The sequence below is a fragment of the Erythrolamprus reginae genome, chromosome 10 (genome assembly GCF_031021105.1).
Source record: "Erythrolamprus reginae isolate rEryReg1 chromosome 10, rEryReg1.hap1, whole genome shotgun sequence".
NCBI lineage: Eukaryota > Metazoa > Chordata > Lepidosauria > Squamata > Dipsadidae > Erythrolamprus > Erythrolamprus reginae.
Genome location: NC_091959.1, coordinates 29938967 through 29963308, shown reverse-complemented (window position 1 = coordinate 29963308; position 24342 = coordinate 29938967). Strand labels below are relative to the sequence as shown.

Genomic DNA, 24342 nt, shown 5'->3' with positions numbered 1-24342 from the left:
AGAGGATCCACCTGAAGGATTCCTCCTATAATTTCTGCCATTTTTGCTTGGAGGTCTTCATCTTTTTCTTCTGTTATATTCTGGAATCTCAAGCCGTAAGATGCACATTGTAACTCTGAATGTGTTATTGATTCATTGTATCCTTTGTTTGGAAAATCACTTCTGTCTTCAAAATCATCCATTCTTTGTTCAACTTTATCCATTTTATCTTCTACTGTCTTAATTCTTTGTTCATTCTCTTTTAATGTCTGTTGTATTTCTGCTACTTTGTTGTCTACTTCTTTCATCTTTGCTTTCATTTCTTCTGTGTCCACTTTCAACTCCCCCATTTCCGCTTTTAACTCTTCACGTTGTTGTTTTGCTTCATTTTGAGATTTCAGCATAAAGTCTTGCATGACCGCCAACATTTCCTGGATTGTTTGTAATGTAGGCTGTGATTGTGGTTTTTCCCTTCTCCTTCTCCTTTTCTTTATCTTTAGATAACATACTTGTAATTGTTTTTTGATGTACAGGAGAAGGTAATGGAGACACTTGTGGAGATATAGAAGTTAGTGTTGATTTTTTAATTGTCTTTGTAGTGGTGGATGTACTTGACATTCTGTATATAATGTATTATAGAGGAGGTGGAAATCCTTCCACTTCTTTAAATTTTCATTTACTTTTTAATAAAAGATTGATGTATCCAAATAAACTCCAAACAAGATTTAAAAATTACAACTGTAGGTCTAATTCAAAAAATGAAAAGAAAATAGTCTTCTTATCTATTTATGTTTCACTCTTAAGCAAAAAAGAAGAAGGCAATAAGAATTAAATCTATCACTTTAACAGAAATATTAACTTAAGAATCAATATTATCAACAACTTAGTTATATTATGCTTAAAATACTTTATGAACAATAATATCACTTAGTTATTTTATTTCTAAAATTTATGCAACTTAATAGTGTAAAGTAATGTAAAGGTTTAAAATCTAAAAACTTACTGTAAAATGTTACTACACTAAACTTAAAACTTTGATCTTATAAATTGTAAAATATCTTATATAATTAAATGAATTAATTAAAAAGAAATAGTAATTTATACTAATTTTTAAAAAGTTAAGCAAGTAAATATGTTTTAGTCTAGCTTTAATAGTACCAACCTCGTTCTTTTAGGTTAAAGTGCACCAAACCAGGGAAGAGGAAAATTCAAATTAGCAATTCATTATATCAGTTAATTATCAATCTAAAGAAAATATCAGAATAATAAAACAGGAATAAGGAAAATAAGAAAAAAAATATAAGAAAAAGAAAACACCAAGTAGATATCAAATATGGTTGAATCTAATTATTACTATAAAGTAAAAAATATATCTAAAAAACCATTTAATAAACCAACAATATTCAAATATACTTAATATATAATTCTTCTTTTCTTCAGAAATCCTTTGAATGTTTTTCATAATACCATTATTTTAAAGATGCAGAAATAGTCTGAGATTGACCAACCCTCAATTACATAAATGTCATTGCCATTTTTTAAATTTCTGTCTCTCTACCTCTGTCATCTCTATTTCTAATATCTCTATCTTTCTGTCTTTAGAGTGACAATCATGAGGGCACCATAAAAGAATTGCTTCAGTGTGGAGATATGCTTCACCAAATGATCAAAGATGAACAAAAAAGAGAAGAAATAAGAAAGAAACTGCACTTGTTGCAAAACAGACATAATTCTCTCAAGGTAGATTTTGCAGCCTTTCCAGCTCTGGATAAAGTTCTGAATGTTACATATGTAATAAGTCAGACATTATGAAGATCCTAACTTTTATACAGTGGTACCTCTACCTAACAATGCCTCTACTTACAAAATTTTCTAGATAAGACCCGGTGTTCGAGATTTTTTTGCCACTTCTCAAGAACCATTTTCCACTTACAAACCCAAGCTTCCAAAACTGTAACCAGAAAAAGCAGGGAGAAGCCTCCATGGGGTCTCTCTAGGAATCTCCTGGGAGGAAACAGGGCCAGAAAAGGCGGGGTGAAGCCTCCATGGGATCTCTCTAGGAAGCTCTTGATAGGAAACAGAAGGTGGTGTTGCTCCAGCTCCAACAGTCCTTTGATGAAGCTGATTTTCTGGGCCCAAAACAGTCAGGATTCAGGCCCGTCTACAGCATGGAAACTGCTTTTAATGTATTTGTATGTATGTATGTATGTATGTATGTATGTATGTGTATGTATGTATGTATGTATGTATCACATGTTTTTTGCTGAAATTTTAAAATTAAGGGACACTAGGATGGCACCATTTCGGCCTTATTCTGGCCTCATCAGCTAGCCACACCCTTACTGGGATTTGATCCGGCAGCTTCTGCCTTGCAAATCCCAGTAAGGGTGTGGCTAGCTGATGAGGCCAGAATAAGGCCGAAATGGTGCCATCCTAGTCTCCCTTAATTTTAAAATTTCAGCAAAAAACATGTGATACATACAGAATATAGTTGTCGGCTATGAATAAATTAACGGCCTTGTAATGGCCCTGGGTTGGGCCTAAAGGCAAAAAGGAGCTGTGACGTTCCTTCAATATACCAGGGTGATCTGACATATATCACATGTTTTTTTGCTGAATTTGAAAATTAAGGGAGACTAGGATAGATCTATTTCGGTCTTATTTTGGCCTCATCAGCTAGCCATACCCACTGGGACTTGAACCTGCAACCTTTGCCTTATATATATATGACGGTCTTGGTATATTTGGGTTTTTTCCCGTGTAGGATTTAGAAATTTCTGGCGACGTTTCCTGATAACCAGCCCTCATTAACAAACGTATCCCAGCCATAGAAACTGAAACCAGACTCAGAACACACATTGCAAAACAATCAAGTAGCCTGCAAGTTCCAACTACTCAGGATATCACGCCTAATCCACAATCATTAACTAATCAGCATACCTCAGTTACATCAACGAACCCAGGTGTTACCCCACTGACTCACCAGGAAGTTTCTACACAGCAGGCAATTGCTGAGCCATCAAACCACACCCATCCACTAGTATTTATAGAAGGAAGGCAGCTCAGGTCTCGCTGTGTTCGCCCTAGAATAAGGACAGAAGCACCAGCCTGAAGATGACGAGTGGGACCTCGTCGAAACATCGCCAGAAATTTCCAAATCCTACACGGGAAGAAACCCGAATATGCCAAGACCATCATATATATATATGTTTTCGTAGATTTTCACGGGTACAGGTATGACGGTCTTGGTATATTCAGGTTTCTTCCCGTGTAGGATTTGGAAATTTCTGGCGACGTTTCGACGAGGTCTCACTCATCATCTTCAGGCTGGTGTTTCTGTCCTTGTTCTAAGGTGAACACTGCAAGACCTGAGCTGCCTTCCTTCTATAAATACTGGTGGCTGGGTGTGGTTTGATGGCTCAGCAATTGCCTGCTGTGTAGAAACTTCCTGGTGAGTCAGTGGGGTAACATCTTGGGTCGTTGATGTAGTGAAGTATGCTGATTAGTTCAGCTACATCAACGACCCAAGATGTTACCCCACTGACTCACCAGGAAGTTTCTACACAACAGGCAATTGCTGGTGACGTTTCGACGAGGTGACACTCGTCATCTTCAGGCTGGTGTTTCTGTCCTTCTTCTAAGGTGAACACTGCGAGACCTGAGCTGCCTTCCTTCTATAAATACTGGTGGCTGGGTGTGGTTTGATGGCTCAGCAATTGCCTGCTGTGTAGAAACTTCCTGGTGAGTCAGTGGGGTAACAATTGGGGTCGTTGATGTAGCTGAGGTATGCTGATTAGTTAATGGTTGTAGATTAGGCGTGATATCCTGAGTAGTTGGAACTTGCAGGCTACTTGATTGTTTTACAATGTGTGTTCTGAGTCTGATTTCTATGGCTGGGATACGTTTGAGGGCTGGTTTCCAGATGTCTGGTAAGCGGGAGGTATCATCCCGCTTGTTCATATTTTGGGGATGTTTTTCTATCTCGATGGCTTCCATGATTATTCTTTTGCTGTACTGTTCTGTTTTGGAAATTAATTTGGTGCTGTCAAAATCAATTTCATGTCTTGTAGTTTTGAAGTGTTTGAAAAGGGAGGAGTTTTTTTCTTTTTTCTTTAATGCATTCTTATGTTCTGCAACACGTGCATTTACTCTCCTGTTAGTTTGTCCAATATATGTGGCTGGGCAGATTTTACACGGTATTTGATAAACTCCCTGGTTTTCTAGTTGGATATTGTCTTTCGGGTTTCTTAGGATGTTGGCTATTTTTTTATCTGTACCAAAGGCTGTCTTGATGTTGTGATTGCGGAGAATTTTACTGATTTTATCTGTGGTGCCTTTGATGTAAGGGAGGAGGGCAATGCCATTGTCCTGTTCTGTGTCTTGGTTCTTGGGGGATATATCGTGAAAATCTATGAAAACATATATATATATATATATATATATATATATATATATATATATATGTATTTGTTTTCGTAAATTTTCACGGGTATATGTATGTAGATTGTTCTAAGTTCGGGTTTTGCCCTGTGTAATGTTTTGCATGTCTATGCGACGTTTCGGTGAAATCACATTCACCATCTTCAGGCTGGAGTTCCAATCTTTGTGTTGTTGTAAATGGAATATTAGCAAACTGACATTTCTTCCCAGTATGTAGTGTGGGGGTGGAGATTTGCTTTGAATGTAGCAAATAGATTGGGTGACTATGCTTCAGTGATCTGATTGGTTGGTGTAATCATAGTTGTTAGAAGGAATGACATGAAGATTTTATGAAGTTTTTTGTTTAAGGCTGATTTCCAAATATAAAATTCTAAAATCATAATAATTAGAAGGATTGACATGTTGATTATTATGAAGTGTTTATTTTGTTTAAGGCTGGTTTCCAAATCTCTGGCAGGCGGGAGGTATCATCCCTTTTATTTAAACAAAGGGGTCTCTTTTCAATTTCGATAGCTTCTAGAGAGATTCTTTTATATAAATTCTCTGTTTTGTGGAGTAATTTAGTTTTTTCAAAGTCAATTTCGTGCCCTGTTTTTTTAATGTGCTGGACAAGGGAGGAGGTCTTTTCTTGTTTTTTGACTGCATTCACATGTTCTGCTATGCGTTGGCTCACTCTTTGGTTAGTTTGTCCAATGTATGTGGCTGCACATGTTTTGCAAGGGATTTCATAGATTCCTTGGTATTCCAATTGGATTTTATCTTTGGGGCTCCTTAGGATATTAGATATTTTTTGGTTGGTGCAAAATGAGGTTTTGATGTTATGTTTGTGCAGGATTTTACTAATTTTATCCGTGGTGCCTTTGATGTAAGGAAGGATGGTGGTGCCATTGTCCTGTTCTTGATCTTGTTTTTGGGGGGGTGTCTCTTTATTGATTAGGTTTGTTATTGTTTTCTCTTTGAATCCATTAGAAATTAGTACATCTTTGAGTTTGTTCAATTCAGTTTTTAAGTGCTCATGGTCAGCTAAGCGTTTGGTTCTGGTGATGAGAGTTTTGGCCACTGAGGTGATTTGTGCGCACAAATCACCTCAGTGGCCAAAACTCTCATCACCAGAACCAAACGCTTAGCTGACCATGAGCACTTAAAAACTGAATTGAACAAACTCAAAGATGTACTAATTTCTAATGGATTCAAAGAGAAAACAATAACAAACCTAATCAATAAAGAGACACCCCCCAAAAAACAAGATCAAGAACAGGACAATGGCACCACCATCCTTCCTTACATCAAAGGCACCACGGATAAAATTAGTAAAATCCTGCACAAACATAACATCAAAACCTCATTTTGCACCAACCAAAAAATATCTAATATCCTAAGGAGCCCCAAAGATAAAATCCAATTGGAATACCAAGGAATCTATGAAATCCCTTGCAAAACATGTGCAGCCACATACATTGGACAAACTAACCGAAGAGTGAGCCAACGCATAGCAGAACATGTGAATGCAGTCAAAAAACAAGAAAAGACCTCCTCCCTTGTCCAGCACATTAAAAAAACAGGGCACGAAATTGACTTTGAAAAAACTAAATTACTCCACAAAACAGAGAATTTATATAAAAGAATCTCTCTAGAAGCTATCGAAATTGAAAAGAGACCCCTTTGTTTAAATAAAAGGGATGATACCTCCCGCCTGCCAGAGATTTGGAAACCAGCCTTAAACAAAATAAACACTTCATAATAATCAACATGTCAATCCTTCTAATTATTATGATTTTAGAATTTTATATTTGGAAATCAGCCTTAAACAAAAAACTTCATAAAATCTTCATGTCATTCCTTCTAACAACTATGATTACACCAACCAATCAGATCACTGAAGCATAGTCACCCAATCTATTTGCTACATTCAAAGCAAATCTCCACCCCCACACTACATACTGGGAAGAAATGTCAGTTTGCTAATATTCCATTTACAACAACACAAAGATTGGAACTCCAGCCTGAAGATGGTGAATGTGATTTCACCGAAACGTCGCATAGACATGCAAAACATTACACAGGGCAAAACCCGAACTCAGAACAATCTACATATATATATATATATATATGAGAAATATATTTTTTAAAAATTAATAAATAAATCTTTATATTTAAAAAAGGAAACTGTTTTGGTCGCGCTGACGGATGATCTCTGGTGGGCCCAGGATTGCAGTCAATCCTCTATCCTGGTGCTTCTTGACTTCTTAGCGGCTTTTGATACCATCGACCATGGTTTCCTTCTGCACCAGCTGGAGGGATAGGAGTGGGAGGCACTGTTCTACAGTGGTTTATCTCCTACCTCTCCCGTCGGTCGCAATCGGTATTAGCGGGGGGTCAGAGGTCGACTCCTAGGTCCCCTAGGTCGACTCCTAGAAACCCTTGTGGGGTTTCTCAGGGGTTGGTCCTCTCCCCCCTGCTGTTTAATATCCACATGAAACTGGTGGGTGAGATTATCCAAGGACACGGTGTGAGTTACCATCAGTATGTGAGGAGCTGCCACATAGAAGAAGAGATCAAGCTCTTGAAGAATGCTTGGAGATTACAACTGGTGCAGAATTAAGCTGTGCAAACTGTTGTGGGTACACCTAGGTACACCCACCTAGGTACACCCACATTACACTGGCTCCCTATTGGTCTCTGGTCAAAATAAACAATACAAGATGTTGCTCATTGCTTTTAAAGCCTTACTTAGTCTTAGGGCCAGGTTAGCTTTGAGACCACCTTATGCCACACAACTCAAACGACCAGTGAGATCCCACAGTGTTGGCTGGCAGGCCTGCAGGAGAGAGCCTTCTCTGTGGATCTCTGGAACCAGTTAGCTCCGGAAGTCAGGACTGCCCCCAACCCTATTAGCCTTCCGAAAAGCAGTTAGGACCAATGTTCCCTCTAATTTTTTTTGGGTGTGGACGGAAAAGTATAGTGTCTGAGCGGAAGTATAAATAAATGAATGAATGAATGAATGAATGAATTTTCATGCCTGATTTTTTTTTAAAGATGTCACCCAAAACAACTTATTGCGTAATTATTTGGGGCTCAGTGCTGGGGCAGAATAAGGTCCCTTCCCATTCTGTTATAAATAAATAAATTTTCATGCCTCAGGACCTGATCTTTTTTTTTCACATATGCCACTCAAGACAACTTATTGTGTAATTATTTGGGCCTCAGTGCTGGGGCATAATAAGGTCCCTTCCCACTATGTTATTCTGTTATTTTATATTTCAATTAATATCATTATCCTCTTATAAATCCAGATAGGCCATCAGGCCTCCTCCTCCTTCTTATACATTCTTCTTAAAAGAAACAAAAAACCCTTATACAACTTTTTCCTAATTACGAAAAAAAAATTCCCTTCTTTTTTTATTAAAAGAAATTAATAATAAAACAAAACCAAAAATCTATTACTATTCAAACTACAACAACCAGCAAAACCAAAAGCACAACTATTAATAAATCCATGCTTTAAAATTGTCATTTCTTAAATATTTATCATAGTATTATAGTAATCTAATAATACTATGAAAATCTATCTGAACACCAATGCATCAATTAATATATTTCCATATTTACTTTTCTATAATTTCATTCAATATCTCAAAGCTCAATTAATTTTCAGGCACTTAGCATTTACTATTATTAACTTTCATCAATCTTCTACATTTCCAAGTATATTTTAAATTCATAATGCAAGGTCCTAAAATCATACAGTAGAAGTCATAAACCCCTTAATTTTACCTATGTAATTCTACATAGTTCTAAAATTCTAATCCAATTTTACAAATTAATACATCCTAATACTGTATTAAACAACATCTAAATATATCTTTTACCATCATTCCATAGTCAACCCATATTTAATAATCAATCATCCCTCCTCAAATTTCCACCACTGTCTCATTTCTGGGTCCCTCTCCTGTCTCTCCCCCTTTTCTCTCTCATTTGTTTCTCATTTTTCCCTCTTCCTCCCTTTTTCTCTCATTCCTTCCCCCTCTCACTTCCCCTCTCTTTTTTCATCCCTGTCTCCTCTCCCCCCTGTGTGTGTGTGTGTGTGTGTACACACTCTTGAACCATTTCCAAAAACAGGTGAGGGCTGGGGGGGTTTCTCTCTTATTCATTGGGTGCTTCTCTCTCTCTTTAGTTTCTCTCTCTTTCCTCTGATTCTCTGCCTCAAGCATTTTCTCATTTCTCTTTTTTCTCCCATTTTTTCTCTCATTTCTCTCTCTCTCACTCACTCACTTCCTCTCCTTTTCTCTCCCTCTCTTCTCTCTCTCGTTCTCTCTCTCCTGCTATCTCTCTCTTTCTCTCTCCCCCTCTTGCTCTCTCTCTTTCTCACTCTTTCTCTCTCCCTCTCTTTTTTCTCTCTCACTCTGTCTCTTGCTCTGTCTGTTGCTCTCTCTCTTGCTTTCTCTCTCTCTCGTTCTCTCTTTCTCTTCCTTTCTTCTCTCTCTCTCTTCCTTCCTCTCCTTTTCTCTCTCTCTCTTGCTTTCTTTCTCTCTCACTCTCTTTTTCTTTCTCTCTCTCTCTTGCTTTCTCTTTCTTTCTCTCTCTTGCTTTCTCTCTCTTTCTCTCTCTCTCTTGCTCTCTCTTGCTATCTATCCCTTTCTCTCTCTCTCTCGTACACCATGCTGGCAACTGCAGCATTGGGCAGTAGCCATGGGTCGGCGGTGGGATGGGAGCTCCAGGGCAGAGGCACCAACGGCAGCGGCTGGATGTGAGAGAGAAAAAAGAGAGAGGGAGAGAGAAAGAGTGAGAAAAGGAGAAAGAGGGCGAGAGAGAAAGAGTGAGAAAGAGAGAGAGCAAGAGGGGGGAGAAAGAAAGAGAGAGAGAGCGGAAAGAGAGAGAGTGGAAAGAGAGAGAGTGGAAAGAGAGAGAGTGGAAAGAGAGAGAGTGGAGGGCGGCTTGTGGGTACACGGCACCCTGGGGGAGTGGCAAAGCATGGCCCCAGCGCCGGATTCCGCCGTCGCCTCTACCCGCAGCCAGCTCCCCAGCTAAGAGGCAACGGCCGCGTCCACCCCTTCACCCTCTCCGGCATCGCCAGCCATAAGCGTGGCTCTCCAAGAGCTCAGCGGCAACGTGAGTTGAGCAGCGGCGGCTGCTTTCGGCTCAGGGTGGGCTTGGCGGTGGTGGTTGGCCAAAGTGCAGTGCAGCGTAATCTGAGGCCAGGCAAAGAAACCGCCCGATCCAAAGGCTGGAGGGGGATGCTTTATTTGGGGGGGGGGAAGGAACGCCATGCATCCACGGCCACAACTTTTATCCCTCATGCACTCTATTTCTCTCTCATACACCACGTCAGCAACTGGTTGTGTTGCTGGACCCCGTACATGCTGGCGCTGCACTGGGCATGGGCGTTGGTCTGGCATTTGCCCACTGGCTGGGCTGGGACAGAGGTGCCAGACCGGCACCCATGCCCAGCAGAGCGCCAGCATGTACGGCTTCCAGCAACACGACCAGCTGCCGCTGCCAGCACCCTCCCACTCCTATTTCAACCCCTGCTTGGCAGTGGCACCTTTGCTGTCCCACACCTGCCTTGGCTGCCTGGCCCTGCTGCCCCTGCAGGCCCATCTCAGGCCCAAGCCCTTCCTGTGCCCAAGAGCTGCAAGGCTCACCTTCCTTTGCCACCAGGGAAGCTCCAGGCAGGTGGGGCGCTGCAGCTGCGGGAGAGGCTGCCTCAGGACTGAAGCTCAGCGCCTCCATGGAAGGGCTGTGCGTGTGTTTGCTCCAAATTTTGCCAGAAAAACTTGGAAGGCGTGAAGAAGGAAGCTCAGCTTCTGGTCTCGCAACGTTTTGCTCTTCGCGCCCTCAGCAAAAATTTGCAAGACCGGAAGCTGAGCTTCCTTCTTCGTACCTTCCAAATTTTTCCGGTCACAGGCCCAGGGAAAAAGAAGTTTGAAACCTCTGTGCCAGAATTGAACATTTGTGCGCTGAGCTCTCAAATCTTCTGTGCTATAGCGCATAGCGCAGGTTAGAGGGAACAGTGGTTAGGACCTGGCTTTTCTGACAGGCTTGGGGCTGTTGAGCTTGCAGTTGTAATCAGCAAGATCTGGCCATGTAAAGATATGTATGGGTTTTAATTGTTTTAATGCTTAAGATGTTTTAAATATTTTATTCTGTTATTAATCCACCCTGAGTCCTTTAGGAGTTGGGCAACATATAAATTTAATAATAAATAAAAAATAAAAGCTATTTTCCAAGGCACCGGAAGGCCAGGTAAAGGAGTAATGGATGGAAACTGACCAAGGAGAGATTCAATCTTGAAATAAGGAAAAGTTTTCTGACAGTGAGAACAATCAACCAATGGAACCGTTTGCCGTCAGAAATTGTAGGAGCTTCATCAGTGGAGGCTTTCAGGAAGAGATTGGACTGCCATTTGTTGGAAGTGGTGTAGGGTCTCCTGCTTGGGAAGGGGGTTGGACTAGATGATCTACAAAGTTCCTTCCAACTCTGTTCATGTAATCTAAATATACTTCTTAGAAAACTTCTAGATAAATATCAATAATAATAACATATTTGCTACATAATATTTTGGGCATTATTTATATGGGAAATAAAGTTAATTTTTGGGGAAATAAAGTTAATTTATATGTTGGATAATTTTTAATTACTTACTGATATTATTATGATGGTTTGCCAAGTCATTTTTAGATTATAGTTTATTCATTTTGATCAGAGAAAGGGGGAAGAGAAGGGAAGGGAAAAGTAGAAGCACAGTAAATTGCAAATTTAAAAAATGGAATTTTAGGAAATATTTTAGTATGTATCAAAAGCAATAAAATAAAACTGTTAATTGTCTTAAATTGGTGAATTAAATGAATTATTAGTATGCATATTATATAATGCATAACAGAAGTAGCCATAGTTAACAACTAAAGTTGTAATGGGAAATAAACTAAATTTCTGTTTCAGGGTATTTTATACTCAAAAAGTCATTCAAAACCTAGAGTTGCATTTGAAGAATAAGCAAAGTACCTCTGTTTCACATATTTTTTCTTTTTCTTTAATAAACTTTGTAATGTCTAAAATTAAATATTTTGAGTGAGGGCAGTATGTGCACATTAAAATACACTTTGGATTCCCATCAGTTAGCGGGTTTTAAAATAAAAACATTTTGCAGTTAAATTTATATGCATATTTCTTTTGGTGAACAGTGCGGTCAGGCGGTAGGGAAAGCAAGTAAAATGCTGTAGAGGTATAACAAGCAGGAAGAGGGAGATTGTGATCCCACTGTATAGAGCACTGGTGAAACCACATTTGGAATACTGTGTTCAGTTCTGGAGATCTCACCTACAAAAAGATATTGATAAAATTGAACGGGTCCAAAGATGGGCTATAAAAATGGTGGAAGGTCTTAAGCATAAAACTTATCAGGAAAGACTTAATGAACTTAATCTGTATAATTTGGAGGAGAGGAGAGAAAGGGGGGACATGATTGAAACATTTAAATATGTTAAATGGTTAAATAAGGTTCAGGAGGGAAGTGTTTTTAATAGGAAAGTGAACACAAGAACAAGGGGACACAATCTGAGGTTAGTTGGGGGAAAGATCAAAAGCAACATGAGAAAATATTATTTTACTGAAAGAGTAGTAGATGCTTGGAACAAACTTCCAGCAGATGTGGTTGATAAATCCACAGTAACTGAATTTAAACATGCTTGGGATAAACATATATCCATCCTAAGATAAAATACAGGAAATAGTATAAGGGCAGACTAGATGGACCATGAGGTCTTTTTCTGCCATCAATCTTCTATGTTTCTGTTTCTTTCATTAAATGCTAGCATTTGGATAATTCATTGTTCTATAAATCTGCCTGCTAATTTTTTGGTTTAAAATTTTAGGCTGCTAATTCTAGATTTTTAAATGTGTGAAGTGTGTGTCCCATAATATATTTCTCTATACATTATAAGTATAGAAAAATAAGACAATATTTTGGTTTACTTAAAAGTATAAATTTTCATTCATAATTATAATTCATAATAATTTTTTAAAATAACCTAGCCACAATTTTACTCCACAATGTAGTGCATACAGTATTTACCTATAAATCATGTAAACATTAATTTTTATAATAAACTTATGTACTGCAAACAGGATATGAGATCGCAAAGAAGGAAAAAAGCTTTGGAAATTTCACATCAGTGGTATCAATATAAGAAGCAGGCAGATGATTTAATGAAGTTCCTGGATGACATAGGAAAAAAAATGTCAGTCCTGTCAGATCCCATAGATGAACATAAACTAAAGGTAATGTCATTATCTACATAGTATTTCATTGGTTTCTGTCTAGCTAGAGTAATTAATATAAATAGTAGTAACTCATAACTTAATGTTATTTAAGTAACTGAAATAATGTTTATTGAAACTGTTTGTATCTAGGTGTAGAATGTGCCATTTTCAAATATTTTCCAAGAAAAAAATAATTGACTTTTAAATCTTTATTCCAGATGAACAAATGACTTTATTGGTACATGGCTGAACTCTTTTTCATATTAGCAGTGTTGCGTCCCGGTGTCTCTAACAACAGCTGGAAATGCTGTGATTGGTTGATACGCTAGAGCAGGAGTATCTCCTATTGGTTGCCGCACCTGACAGCTCAATATAAAAGAGCTGCCAGAGCACGGCTGAGGCGATCATCTTTCTGACTGTTCTGCTTCTTACTTGTTGTTGCTTGTTAAATAAACAGTTGAATTTAGAATGGCTTGCTGATCTTTGTGGGGATTTAAAACTGGCGATGAGGCTAGTGGTTCATCCATGCACAGCCGCAACTCGTTGCGCTCTGATTCTTTCTGCCAGCCTCACAAGCCTCTCGCTGATGGCTAATGCCGGATTTGCACTATGTCCCTCAATGGCAATGGCCCATCCTGCTTCAAAGCTTTCTGCCCTGCGACAGAGACCTGGAAGGCTTATATACAAAAATTTGAATGCTATTTTCTGGCAAACAATCTGATAGGTTTGTCTGAGGCAAGGAAGTGAGCCTGTTTCCTGAATGCATGCGGTTACTCAATGTTTTCTACCATCTTTGGCCTGGTTTCCCCTCAAGTGGTCTACCTGGTCCTGTGGGATGAACTACTGTACTTTTTGGTGTATAAGACACACTTTTTTACTCCCCAAAAGTGTGTCAAAAACTTGGTGCATCTAGTTGAAATAAAGGATTGCTAAATGCATATACTTGTAAAACATAACAACAATTTTATTGTCTTTCCTCTTCTTCCCCTCAATCATCTTTTGCACGCAGCGCCTTCTTTCTCATCTCTAGTTTTAGCATTAAAGTAAAGTAACTTGAAAGTCATATAAAAACATTTCACAAGTCATTCTAAAATTTATAGGATAATCAGTGTTAATCCAGAGTCCTAAAAGCAGGCAATAAATTCACACAATGTATAGCTTACGCTCGGAGCTGGTTAGAGAAGCCCCCATTTTGAAATGGCAAGATTAACAACTCACCTTTCTCATCCGCTCACAACCGGACATGAAGAAATTAATTAACCAGTTCATCCACTTTTAATATTTTTCCCTAACACTTGTTCTCTTCTCCTCTGCCAGCGTCTGAGGTAAGGGTTAACCCACCTGACATCTTCTTCACTAGAACTGGAATGCATCTACATGTCACCTTCCTCCTCCCTTTCTGTCTGTAAATCAGGCCCTCCTACCAATTCATAATCGCTTTCCCCTTCGGAATCCGAAAAATCTGCAGGCCGAACAGGAGCATACACAATACCATCCCTTTCCTCATGGCCCCTTCCCTCCCCCGGGGGATAATTGGGGGTAGGTTTGTCAGGAAAATGAACATGAAAGTTCAAAAGTAATTCAGGAGCTTCAAAGTCCTGAGCATCCATCCAGACAATGTTATCAGGCCCGCCTCCTGACCATTCCACCAGGTACTGGAAATGGCGGTCAAGCCAATGAGAGTCTTGGATGCCAGTAATGTCCAGGTGGTGAGGTAAAACTCGAAATTTGGGCACAGGGCATAGAGGAGCAGGAACGGCAGGAGCAGGAACTGGGGGGGTGAAGTGAAGAGTCAGGTGAGACTGGAAGCAATAGCGAGCGATGAAAAACAGGATGCACACGGATGGAAGGAGGTAAGGTCAAACGGTATGTGACTGGATACATGACCATTTCAACAGGAAAAGGGCCAATGAAACATTGATCAAGCTTACGATGAGGTTCAGAAGAGAGGTATTTGGTAGAAAGCAAAACTTGATCACCAAGGGTCAATGGGGGAGTGTCTTTGTGGGAATGGTCCGCAAAACATTTGTAGTCTTCTTTGACTTTAGTCAAGGAATGTTGGACGTGTTGGTGAACAGCACGTAACCCATTAAGGAAATTGCCAGCAAGCAGAAACAGTCGGGGATGGAATCTGTAAATGGCACAGAATAGTGTGGTCTGCGTGGAGGTATGTTCAGAGTTATTAAAGGCGAACACAGCTGAAAAGGAAGATATTTCGCCCAATCGTTTTGTCTATCGTGAACAAAACAATGGAAATATTGTTGCAGGATGCCAATAACTTTTTCGGTGCCCCTGTCGTTTTGGGGGTGATGGGTGGATGCCAAGGAAACTTTGACTTAGAGGGCGGTCATAAGTTCTTTCCAAAACTGGGTGGTGAATTGGGGACCACAATTGGAGATGATGGTGTTGGGTAAGCCGTGGAGGTGGAAGATGTGCTGAATGAATAGTTGAGCTGTGATCTTGGCTGTAGATATTCGTTGACAAGGGATGAAATGAGCCATCTTGGTTAACATGTCCACCACTACAAGTACAGCAGTGAAACCTTGAGAGACAGGTAAACAGGTGAGGAAATCCATGGAAATGGTACCCCAGGGTCTTTCAGGTGTAAGCAACGGTTGCAATAATCCCAGAGGGGGTCCGGTGGCTGCCTTGGCTTGGCGACAATGGATGCAGGAGTTAACGTAGGCACTGACATCATGGTGAAGTCTGGGCCACCAAAAGGTGCGAGAGACGAGGTGTAGGCTTTTGAAGAGGCCAAAGTGGCCGGGTGCCGGATTATTGTGGCACTGATTGAAGATGAGAACTTGGAGTGGACCTGTTGGGACATAGAGCAGGTCACGGTAGCAGAGCAAGTCATCAGAGATGGTCCATGGAGAATCAGGGTCTGTGTTCAGCAGGTTTTAATTTTCTGGAATAATAGGCACAGGGAAGTAAGGGTCCACCTTCTTTGCATTGTTGAAGAAGTATAGCTCCCATGCCAACTTCGGAGGCATCAGCTTCTATGATAAACGGACAAGCAGGATCAGGGTATTGGAGAATAGGTTCTTGCATGAAAGCTTTTTTGAGGTTGAGAAAAGCTTGTTTGCTCTGTAGTGCCCCATTGAAATGGAGAAGACAGGTGAGAGGCGCAGTCAAGGTGGCAAAGTTGGGAATAAAGGTTTGGTAGTAATTGACAAATCCCAAAAATCGTTGGACATCTTTGGCTTGGAAGTTGCCCAGTTTGCAATGCATCGAGTTTTCCAGTGTCCATGTTGATGCCTTGGTAGGAAATGACATGTCCTAAGAAGTTGATGGAACTTTGGAAAAATTGGCATTTTTCTAACTTGGCATAAAGATGATGTTTTCGGAGGCGCTGGAGTAGTTGTAGGTGGTGTGGGTGGGTCTCTTTAGAAGGAGAGTATATCAAAATGTCATCAAGGTAGACGACCATGAAGTGGTCAATAAAGTCCTTGAAAATATCATTCATATATGTAGCTAAATGCTGTCGGAAACTAAACTAATCTCAATAAATATAAACGGTCTTAACAATAACCAGAAAAGAAAAAAGGTCTTCTCCAAACTCCTGAAGCAGAAAGCACAGATAATATGTTTACAAGAAATACATATTAAATTGGCACACAAAAATATTTAGAATATACCAAACTGGGAGAGCTATGTACATCATTAGATGAAAAAGAAAAGAAAAGAGGAGTGGCCACATATGTGAAAAAAGAACTAAAGCCAAGAGAGATAAAAACAGAACCAAAAGGAAGATATACTATGGTAGAAGTAGAAATTAAAGGAGAGAAAATACTATTAGTGAACATATTTGCACCAAACCAAGAACTGAAACAATTTTATAAAAAAATACATGAAATATTACTTCAAATTAACCAAACAAATATATGCATAATAGGAGAATATAATGGAATAGTGAACCACAAATTAGATTATAAAATAGAAACTAAAAGCAAAATAAAAAGGGCCACACTACCAACCACATTTGAGAAAATGATAGATGAACTAGACTTGGTAGATATGTGGAGATTAATACATCCAAACGAAAGACAATTTACACACTATTCTGCTCCACACAACTCCTTTTCTAGGATAGATATGGTTGGCTAAGTAAAAGCATGCATAAAAAAATAAAAACAGTTGACATAGAATCAAATACGTGGGCTGACCATAACCCGATAACAATTACCTGGCAGGGGGAAAAGAAAGAATATAGAAGATGGTCATTAAATACAAATTTACTTCAAGATGAAAAATATACAGAAATATTAAACAAAGAAATAAAATTATTTTTAGAGGAAAATAGGAAACACCCCACCTCAACTCAAATACTTTGGGACACACGGAAAGCATATACTAGGGGGGTTACTATATCATATACAGCTAGAAAACAAAAAGAAGAGAAGGCAGAGTATAATCAGTATATAAATAAAATAGCCAAATTGGAAAAGACTTTCCAACAAAATCCAACTAACAAACAGATACAAACATAATTGAGGGAAGCCAAATACAAAATAAACATAATAGAACAGCAAGAATTTATTAGAAATCTAAAACAAACGAAACAAAAATACTTTGAAACAGCTAACAAGCCAGGCAGATGGCTTTCACAGAAAATTAAAAAGACAAGAAGTGAAAAATTAATCTATCAATTAGAGGATAAAGATGGGATAACACAACACATGGAACAGCAGAAAAAAGAAATAATACAAGACTATTACAATAACCTATACTGTATAAAGATACTGCAAAAATTATTAAATATATACAAGAAAATAATTCCTTACAAATTGAAGAACTCAATAAACAAATCTTAAATGAAAAAATTACCTTACAAGAAATACAATTAGCATTGAAAAAACAAAAAAACAATAAAACCCCAGGGCCGGACGGACTCCCAGGAGAATTTTATAAAGGAAATAAAGATTTATTTGAACCCATATTATTGGAGATATACAATGAAATATTAGAACAAGCCAAAATTCCAGAATCCTGGAGAGAATAATATATAACGATGATACCAAAAGAGGGGTTAGACAAACAGAAAGTAAAAAACTATAGACCAATCTCTCTGCTTAATGCAGATTATAAGATTTTTATGGTAATTTTAGCAGATAGAATAAAAGAAATTTTAAACAAAATTATCAATACAGATCAAAATGGTTTTCTACCCTTCAGACAAATCTCTAATTGCACCAGGACAGTTCTAGATATTTTAGAATATAGTGATGCGCACCCAGGAAGGCAAATAGCTCATGCCTTCCTGGACGCTCAGAAGGCATTTGACAATGTTAATTGGCAATATCTAAATGAGCTAATCAAAGAATTAAAATTAGGTAACAGATTTGAAAATATTATTAAAAATATATACACTACTCAAAAGGCCAGGGCAATAATAAATGGAGACACTACAAAACCAATTCTTATAGAAAAAGGAGTATGCCAAGGTTGTCCAATGTCACCCTTATTATTTATACTGACACAAGAATTATTATTAAATAAAATAAGAAGTAATAAAAACATAAAAGGAATTAAAATTAAGGAAGAAGAATACAAACTACAAGCATATGCGGACGACATGGTTTTCTTCTTAGAAGAACCAACAAGTTTGGGCCCAGAGTTAATTAAAGAAATTGAAAACTTTGGTGAATTTGCAGGTTTAAAAATAAATAAACAAAAAACAATGTTGATGACAAAAAACATGAGCACACAACAAATTAGGGAATTACAAGAAACTACGAAACTCCAAACTACAAAAAAACCAAAATACTTAGGATTAATACTAACTAACAAAACAATAACCCTTAAAAAAGATAACTATGATAAATTATTGCAAGAAACTAAAAAAAATTTAGAAAAATGAAAAGACCTACAAATATCAATGTTAGGCAGAATTGCCGTAATAAAAATGGATATTCTTCCTAAATTTTTATACCTTTTTCAGACAGCCCCAATCAACTTGGAACAATTTTTTTTTAAAGAAATTAATAAAATTATCTCCAAATTTATTTGGCAAAATAAAAAGCCAAGAATAAAATATGTCTGTCTCCAAGATAATAAAAGCAGAGGAGGCCTGGGGCTCCCAGATCTAAAACTATACTATAAAGCGGCGAGCCTAATTTGGATAAAAGATTGGATAAACCTAAAAAAATAAGAGAATACTTGTATTAGAAGGCCACAATTTACAAATAGGTTGGCATGCGCATTTATGGAAAGATAAATCACAAAAACAAACTATATTTAACAGGCACCTGATTAGTAAATCACTATTAAAAACCTGGTACGAAATTAAAGCGAAACACTATAATAAAATCCCAAGATGGCTGTCCACTATGGAAGCTATCATCTACCCAAATTTGATCGACCTAACCAAAACCATCAAATACACGGATATTTTACACCCAAGCAGAGAACTTAAAACCAGACAAGAACTAGAAATATTAAACCACAAAATGGACTGGTGGACATATACACAAATAGAATCTACATTTAAGAAAGATAATCAAACACCCGGTATTCAAAAATCTATGAATTCACTAGATAAGATTTTAATAGGGAATGAAAATAAACAAATAACTAGAATATACCAAATATTTCTAGAACAGGAAAGAATAAAAGAGACAACTAAAACACTTATGACAGCATGGGGGGAAAACTTGTAACACGAGATACACATAGCAGACTGGGAAAAAACATGGACTACAATATCTAAAATAACTCTTTTAGCAACATATAAGGAAAATTATTATAAACTTTTTTACAGATGGTATATTCCCCCCGCTAGGTTAGCAAAGATTTACCCAACATTATCAGACACATGTTGGAAGTGTAAAAACAAAAGTGGTACTTTTTTCCATATGTGGTGGTCATGTCCTATGATACAAAAAATCTGGAAAACAACTCATATCTGGCTTTCAGAGATTACGAAAGAGGAAATAGAATTCACTTTGGAAGCTATGCTATTAGGAATTTGGAGAAAACACTACTCAAAACAAACAATGCTTCTTACACACATATAAACACCGCAACAAGAATTGCGATAGCACAACTCTGGAAAAATGACCAGACCCCAACGGAAGACTTAATTATAGATAAGATATATACATGCGTGGAGATGGACGAACTCACTAACTCAATCAAGGGAAACAAAATCATGGAATCAAAATGAACATGGCAAAAATGGCATGAATGGGTTCAAAAGAGAATATAGAATCAACATAATAAGAAGCAACAGTACAATTGAAATAATCTACAGCTACCTTGTAAAAAGTTTTATTTACCAGCTATTGAATGTAATAAATATTAGAATATAAAGGTATGAAATATAATGTAAATAATGGAATGTAAGAGGTAAAAATCTATGATAAGAATGTTAATAGAGATGGTTTATAATCTGTAAAACAGAATAATGTGTGATTTGAATTATATGTGAAAACTCAATAAAGAAAATATTTTAAAAAAGAAAAGAAAATACCATTCATAAAATGTTGAAATACTGCTGGTGCATTGGTGAGTCCAAAAGGCATGATGGTGAATTCAAAATGGCTAAGGCGGGTGCCAAAGGCAGTCTTCCATTTCAAGTTTCAAGTTTCAAGTTTTATTGGATTTATATGCCGCCCCTCTCCGAAAACTCGGGGCGGCTAACAGCAATCATAAACAGTATACAATAATAATCCAATACTAAAAGCAAATTAAAAAACCCTTAATATACAAAACCAAACATACATACAAACATACCATGCATACAATTGTAAAGGCCTAGGGGGAGAAGAAATCTTAATTCCCCCTTGCCTAGCGGCAGATGTGGGTTTTAAGCAGCTTACAAAAGGCAAGGAGGGTGGGGGCAATTCTAATCTCTGGGGGGAGTTGGTTCCAGAGGGCTGGGGCCGCCAGAGGGCCGGGGCCTTCACGAATGTGAATGAGGTTGTAAGCGCTTCACAATCGATTTTGGTAGCCGCCCCGAGTCTGCGGAGAGGGGCGGCATACAAATCTAAATAATAAATAAATAAATAAATAAATAAATAAATAAATAAAGATAATTGCTGGGCGTAGGCGCTCCATGAGTTCAGAGATCAAAGGTAAAGAATAGCGGTTACGAACGGTGATGGAGTTGAGTTTTTGGTAATCATAGCAGAGTCTTAGGTCTCCAGTTTTCTTTTTGACAAAAAGTACTGGAGCAGAGAGTGGCGAAGATGAGGGTCGGATGACAAGAGAACATGGCCATTGATAGTTTCAACAACAATAGGAGGTGTGTCTGGGCCCAATGGTATAGCGTGAAAATGAACGAAGGTCTCATCCATAAAGTTGGTAGTGGCTCCAGAATCTACTAAGGGTAGAACTTTAAAAAACTTCTGGGTTTTTTAAAGTTTACCTCAGTGGCTAAAGTCAGGTGTCTTAAAAGTCTGCCATAACATTGGGATTCGACTTGGTGCCCGCCCGGCCTAACGTTTCCTTTAGGCTGGGTCCTGGTACCATTTTTGCTACTTTGCTGCTGACCTTATTTAATCTAATGAACTGATGTATTGTATTTTTCCCTAATGAATTTTAATCTATTTCCTATTTTTTAACCTTTTTAATTTTAATATTAACTTTTAACTTTTAGATCTTTTAATATTAATATTAGTAGTAATACTTTATTTTTTATTTTTTTAAATTGATGGATAATTGGGGTGGGTTTAATAATATGTATGGAATGAGTGAGTGGTATGAATGGGATGGGTGGGATGAGTGGGGTTATGGTATGGATGGGGTAAATAGGTATGATACGAATGATTTACATGGCCCACATGACGAGAGAGAGGCGGGAGAGATCTCTGGGGTGGCAGAGGGTTGGAATATTCCAGTGTTGCTGGGGAGAGGCAGATATGGCGGGAGCCACAGAACTAGCCATTCCAGGGGAATGAGAGATCACTCCTTAATAACAATCCCTCGTTCCGGCTCCATGAGCTTATCCAGGGCACTGGTGAGTGTAACTCTGGCCCTGGGCTCAGGCTGCTGCTACTCAATGCCAGGTCGGTGGTATATAAAGCTCTCCTCATCTGGTATTTGATCCTGGATGAGGAGGCTGACCTGGCATGTGTGACTGAAACCTGGCTGGGCCCAGAGGGATGAGTTCCTCTCTCTGAAATTTGCCCAGCCAGGTTTCAGATATGGCATCAGCCCATAGATCCCTGTAAGCTGAGTTATGCGCCATAGTGCGCTTAGCTGCAGCTTTCAGCGCACATTTTTTAAATCCTGCCCAGGAGCCAATCGCCTACCTTTTGCAAAAGCCTACCTTTGGCGATTGGCTCCTGGGCAGGGTTCAAAAACTGAAAGACGCAGCTAAGTGCGCCATGGCTAAGTGCGCATGGGGGGAGCTTCCCTGGCGGCAGCAGCAGCAGCACCAGGAGTAGCCGCCTCACAGCTGACCACCTTGCCGCTGCTACCGCTGGCAACCCTCCCTCCGGGCCCCAAAGCTCACACCCTGCCGCTGCCAGGGAAGCTCCAGCTGGGCAGAGCGCACCGTATAAAACATGAAGAAAAGGTCCCGCAGAAAGGCGGGGTGGGGGGGTGCCGCCTCACAGCTGACCTTTTCTTCTTGTTTTACGGTGCGCTCTGCCCGGCTGGAGCTTCCCTGGCGGTGGCAGGGTTTAAACTTTGGGGCCTGGAGGGAGGGACGGTTGCCGGTGGTAGCAGCGGCAAGGTGGTCAGCTGTGAGGCGGCTACTCCTGGTGCCACTGCTGCCGCTGCCATGGAAGCTCCAGCCGGGCAGAGCGCACTGTATAAAACATGAAGAAAAGGTCCCGCAGAAAGGTGGGGTGGGGGGGGTGCCGCCTCACAGCTGACCTTTTCTTCTTGTTTTACGGTGCGCTCCGCCCAGCTGGAGCTTCCCTGGCAGCGGCAGGGTGTGAGAAAATGGCTCCGGCAGCAGGTAAAAGTCGGCCGGGCTACCGGGAGGTGGAGCGTGGCTGGGCGCCGGGGACGCCTGGGAGGGGAGGGGGTTGATGGCTGCTGCCTCTTAGCTGCAGAGCCGGGCGGAGGCGAAGACAACGGCGCCCTCTACTCTCTCTCCGGCTCGAGCTCTCTTTTTCTCTCTGTTGCTGGCGTGGTGAAAGAAACAGAGAGAGAGAGAAAGGAGGGGAAAGAGAATGAGAGAGAAAGAAAGCAAGAGAGAAAGAGAGGGAAAGAAAGCAAGAGAGAGAGAAAGAGGGGGGAAGGAGGGAGAGGGAAAGACATAGAGGGAGGGTATGAGGGAGGGAGAAAGAGCAAGAAAGGAAGGAAGGAAGAGAGAAAGGAAGAGGGAGGGAGAGAGAGAGCGAAAGAAAGATGAAGGAAGGGAGACAGAGAGAAAGGGGGAGGGAGAGATAGAAAGGAGGGAGAGGGGGTAGTAGGATAGGGAGAGGGAAAAGGAAGGGCTTGGAGAAAGGCAGGGGGAGAGAAAGATAGAAAGGAAAGAGGGAGAAAGGAAAGAGGGAGAGAGAGATAGAAAGAAAAGAGGGAGGGAGGAAAGAGGCAGGGAGAGATACAAAGGAAAGAGGGAGGGAGGGAAGAGGGAGGGAGAGATAGAAAGGAAAGAGGGAGGGAGAGATAGAAAGGAGGGAGAGGGGTAGTAGGATAGGGAGAAGGAAAAGGAAGGGCTTGGAGAAAGGCAGGGGGAGAGAAAGATAGAAAGGAAAGGGGGGGCGAGATAGAAAGGAAAGAGGGAGGGAGGAAAGAGGGAGGGAGGGAGACATAGAAAGGATAGAATTATGGATGCAAGAACTCGCTCATGTGTGATAGTGCATACCCACACTTTATTTATTTATTTATTTATTTATTTACTTACTTACTTACTTACTTACTTACTTATACTTATATGCTGCCCAGTCGCAAAGGGACTGCCGCTCAGACACTATACTTTTCCGTCCAGTCCGAAAAAAATTAGAGGGAACACTGCATCAGCCTCGACCTTAGGGAAGGGGGGGAGGAGTGGCTATTATAGCCAGGGAGAGCCTTTGCCTTCGTAGGCTCATTGCTGCAGAGATTGCGGGTTGTGAGTCCCTCCTAGTGAAGTTGGACTTAGGGGTTCAGGTGGGCTTGTTGCTCATGTACCTGCCTCCCAGCTGCGTGTCAACAGCCCTGCCTGTGCTGCTCGAGGAGGTAGCTGGGCTGGTGGTAGGATTCCCCAGACTCATTGTCTTAGGGGATTTTAACCTGCCGTCACTCGGCGAAACCTCTGGATTAGCACAGGAGTTCATGGCCACCATGACAGCCATGGACCTGACTCAAGTAGTACAGGGTCCGACTCATGAGGGGGGGCACGCCCCCAACATGGTATTCCTCTCTGAGCAATTGAGTAATGGTCTGAAATTAAGGGGCTTAGAAGTGTTGCCTTTGTCATGGTCAGACCATTTTCTACTGCGGCTTGACTTCCTGGTCCTTGGAAGAAGCCGATTATCTAGGCCCTCAACAGTCAGGATTCAGGCCCGGCTACAGCACGGAAACTGCTTTGGTCGCATTGATGGATGATCTCTGGCGGGCCCGGGACAGGGGTTTATCCTCTGTCCTGGTGCTTCTTGACCTCTCAGCGGCTTTCGATATCATCGACCATGGTATCCTTCTGCGCCGGCTGGAGGGGCTGGGAGTGGGAGGCACTGTTCTTCAGTGGTTCTCCTCCTACCTCTCTGATGACTTGGCTAAATAAAT

The 24342-nt window shown here is 40.0% G+C and overlaps 1 long non-coding RNA gene across 1 annotated transcript in view; it reads left to right on the top strand.

Moving 5' to 3' along the window:
* Nucleotides 1–1599: 1599 nt before the first annotated feature.
* LOC139173606 (uncharacterized) overlaps nucleotides 1600–24342 on the top strand; it is a 39092-nt gene continuing 16349 nt past the window's right edge. Inside the window, exons 1-2 of the long non-coding RNA XR_011560053.1 lie at nucleotides 1600–1719; nucleotides 12547–12699. This is a non-coding gene — a long non-coding RNA (uncharacterized lncRNA). The remainder of the gene's footprint in view (nucleotides 1720–12546; nucleotides 12700–24342) is intronic.